Source organism: Acanthisitta chloris, unplaced genomic scaffold (assembly GCF_000695815.1).
Source record: "Acanthisitta chloris isolate BGI_N310 unplaced genomic scaffold, ASM69581v1 scaffold19814, whole genome shotgun sequence".
Classification (NCBI taxonomy): Eukaryota; Metazoa; Chordata; class Aves; order Passeriformes; family Acanthisittidae; genus Acanthisitta; species Acanthisitta chloris.
The window spans coordinates 1-4,289 of NW_008668036.1; the positions used below are offsets into that span (position 1 = coordinate 1).

General features: G+C 40.6%; 1 non-coding gene across 1 annotated transcript; it reads right to left on the reverse strand.

Annotated features, from left to right (window-relative positions):
* Nucleotides 1-3,573: 3,573 nt before the first annotated feature.
* On the reverse strand, nt 3,574-3,646 carry TRNAV-AAC. The gene has a single exon. It is a non-coding gene; the product is annotated as a tRNA-Val (tRNA).
* Nucleotides 3,647-4,289: the final 643 nt, after the last annotated feature.

Below are 4,289 nucleotides of genomic sequence, written 5' to 3' on the forward strand. Positions count from 1 at the left end.
GGGCTGCAGGTGGATCTCTGCTCCCTCCTGGACACCCACGGGCTGAGGGCTCATCCTGCCTCACCACAGGCTGCAGGGGAATCTCTGCTCTGGCACCTGCAGCACCTGCTCCTTCCCTGACCTGACTGTCTGCGTGCTGGTTCCTCTCACAAATTCTCACTCCTCTCTCCCAGCTGCTCTTGTGCTGCAGTTTTTACCTCTGCTTAATTATGTTATCACAAAGGCACTACCAGTGCCACTTGCCCAGCAGCAAATCCATCTTGGAGCTGTTTGGAACTTGCTGCATTGGATATGAGGGAAACTTCTTTCAGCTCCTCACATACACACCACCTACCTACCCATCTACCTACCCACACACACCACATACAAACCCTTGCCACACACCCCCCCCCCTCATTTATTCCAATTATTTCAATTTATAGCAATACACTGTGGTAGTCTGTGCTGGTTTTGAAAGCAAACCAGTGAGAGACTCCAAGTCAGAAATACAATTTCATAGGAAAAAACAAAACAATTAATGCAACAGTACAAAAAGAAACTCCTGTCAGTCAGAAAACAACCTGACACCTTGTCAGTCAGGGTGTTGGGAGTAGTCCCATGAAATGGTGGAGGGATGGCTCTGTTGGAGCAGTGATCCTGGAGATCTGCTCTTCACCTGAAGGTCCAGTGGTAGCTCTTGTCCTCTGGGAATCCAGCAAAGGGCTCTGTGCTGCTCCAAACTCCAACTTATATCCATGTGGGAATGTTTGACTCCCCCTTTGGGGTGAAGCATCTCCCACTGGGACTGTAATTCTATGGGTGATGCTGACAGCCCATTAAATAGAGATAACCTCCTGAGGGAGTTATCAGGGATGAGGAGGAGATAACTATCACTGCCCCACCTGCTTGAACAGCTTGTGGAGATGATAATAGAATACACATCATTGGTTACACCCTGCACTGGAACCTAGGACATAGTCACATGCCTAAATCAGATCTGGGTTGAAGAGCATCTTTTCAGCTAAAAACTAGTGTCAAATTGGGTGCAGTACCATAGTTCAAAACCATAGTGAGACTCTTCTCCTTTGCATTAAGAAACAGCATGACAAATGTGAGAGACAACATGCATGAGCAGAAACTAGCAAGGGGAGCAGGAGGGTCACAGCTCTCTGCCTGCAAACCTGTCTTCAGAAATAGAAAACTCTTCAGTTCCTGCAGAGAGTTTTAGAAGCTTTTCCCCTAGAAAAGAGAAAATACAGCAATTTTTGCTGGAAAATCTGAATGACAGGCAATAAAGTCTGTGAATTTAGGAATTCAAAGTTATTGGACTAGCCAGGAACTCCAACATAATGAAATCAGCTAAAAAGGCCAGGAAAAAAAAGACAACTACACTAAAAAGCTAAACTCAAAAAAGAAAATGTGCCCGAATATCCATGCTGGAAGACCAACACAACTCCCAACTGAGTGCAAAAAAAAAGAAAAAAAAGGTTTACTGGTAACATTTTAAATAACAAATTAGATGTTAAATCCAACTTTTTGCTATACCTTTTCAAGGAAACTCAGTGGTGAAAATCTGCTTTGGGGCTTTTTTGACACCAAAATTAATTGTAAAAGTGGAAGAGCTGTAGCTTTCATGGCTCTTACAGATACTCAGAGCAATCTGTGTGAAAACATGAATTCACACAACATTTCTGAGTGTTAATAGCTAAACTGCCTATGTTGCCAGCAGCTGTAACTTTTCAAACTGCAAATATCAGGAAGGTATCACTGAGTGTAAAGATGAATCAATGTGCATACAAAATGCAAAATAAAAAGTCTATGTAGCTTAGATGGTGACAAAAGCATTTAGCAGCATAGTTTACTACTCCTGCCTTTTTAAATGTTAATAGTGACACTAACACTGCAGACTAACTACTACTGCCACTACGATGAAAATATTTTAGCTGCCCTCAGACTTCATAACTTCACTATCCTTAACTTCTCTCAACAGAAAGCTCTTTCAAAAAGCTTTAAAGTACTGCAGAGAAGTAGTAGGTGGAATACTGTCACTACAGTCTTTGTTGGCTCGATGAGTAAAAGACTTGCTTCTCCAAAACGAACACTTCCATAAGCACTTCAAATACCAGAGATGGACGTGCCAAATTTGACAACTCGTAGCACACTGCCAAGTGTATGTGTTTGCCTCCCTCTACAGGATCAGATTTTTATTGCTACTGCTGGCCAAAAAAAGCATCACACGCACATCTCTTGTCTCGAAACTCTCATCTTTCTATCGCTTATGGTCGGTCTGTCTACATGCATGACCCAGGACTAAAGGATCCCAATGCTGGAAACAAATTTTGAACGACAGAGATGAAGGCACATGTCCCACCAGTGTATAACTGTGTAAATAATATATCTTCTTTCTTTCTATCTATCTATCTATCTATCTATCTATCTATCTATCTATCTATCTATCTATCTATCTATCTATCTATCTATCTATCTATCTATCTATCTATCTATCTATCTATCTATCTATCTATCTATCTATCTATCTATCTATCTATCTATCTATCTATCTATCTATCTATCTATCTATCTATCTATCTATCTATCTATCTATCTATCTATCTATCTATCTATCTATCTATCTATCTATCTATCTATCTATCTATCTATCTATCTATCTATCTATCTATCTATCTATCTATCTATCTATCTATCTATCTATCTATCTATCTATCTATCTATCTATCTATCTATCTATCTATCTATCTATCTATCTATCTATCTATCTATCTATCTATCTATCTATCTATCTATCTATCTATCTATCTATCTATCTATCTATCTATCTATCTATCTATCTATCTATCTATCTATCTATCTATCTATCTATCTATCTATCTATCTATCTATCTATCTATCTATCTATCTATCTATCTATCTATCTATCTATCTATCTATCTATCTATCTATCTATCTATCTATCTATCTATCTATCTATCTATCTATCTATCTATCTATCTATCTATCTATCTATCTATCTATCTATCTATCTATCTATCTATCTATCTATCTATCTATCTATCTATCTATCTATCTATCTATCTATCTATCTATCTATCTATCTATCTATCTATCTATCTATCTATCTATCTATCTATCTATCTATCTATCTATCTATCTATCTATCTATCTATCTATCTATCTATCTAAATATCTAAATATCTAAATATCTAAATATCTCTTTCTTAGAGCAGTTTTTTTTTCACACCTCATAGCATGATATCTGGCTCCTTTATTTCACATATAGCCTAAAGATAAACTGCTAAAAGAAGACGTGGTTAAGTGACTTCATCTGCAGCTCCCTCAGGACCCACAGATGGATCTCATCGGGTCCCATGGGCTTAGGCACACTCAGGTTCGTTGGATGACCACGAACCTGACCCTATCCCTATCCTACAGTGATGGCTCTGGGCCTACGTTTGCTTTTCTCCATCTAGCGTGGCTAGAGCAGTTCCCGTTGAAGGCTGAGGCACCGAAGGCGTCGAGAAGCCTCTTCTGTACCGAGGGTGGAAAAAAAAAAAAAAAAAAAAAAAGAAAAAAGTTTGTTTCTGCCTGGTTTCGAACCAGGGACCTTTCGCGTGTTAGGCGAACGTGATAACCACTACACTACAGAAACCTGGCGGTGCTTTTCCCCTCCCTGCCTAGGAATGTTTCTGGGAATCAGGTGCGTTTGGCTCTGGGTCACTGATAACTGGTTATAATAATAACCACCCATTGCTGGAGATAACGAATATGTATCAGAATTTAATGTATATAAACTGTGAAGTTTTTGTCCCTGGTTGCACAAGTTTGGTGGAGCGATCCGCCTTGTGCTCAGTGCTGTATAAACAAATACCTGCTACTCAGAGATACAAGTCTGTGAGTAGTTCTTTTCCAGCCTTTTCTCAGCATCATCAGGATGCACTGCGCACACTGAAGTTACACTAACTTTAAGTTAAGCTAATGTTAACACCAGTCCACTGAAATCAATGAAGGAGGAGTCATAACCACCCTGCTCTCAGCATCCAAGCTGCTAGAATTTATGGAGAAGAGTTGCACACTATCGGCTGGGAAAAGTTCTTTTCCAGCTTTTGTCGGCATCAACACCAAACACCTACCCGGGGAGGGGACCCCGCGCGGCCCCGAGAGATGTTTCGGGACGGCTCGAGGACAATCGGGAGCTGTCGGAGCTGTCTCGGGACAGCTCGAGGACAACCGCCGGGAGCTGTCTCGGGACAACCGGGAGCTGTCGGGGCTGCCTCGGGACAGCTCGTGATTTC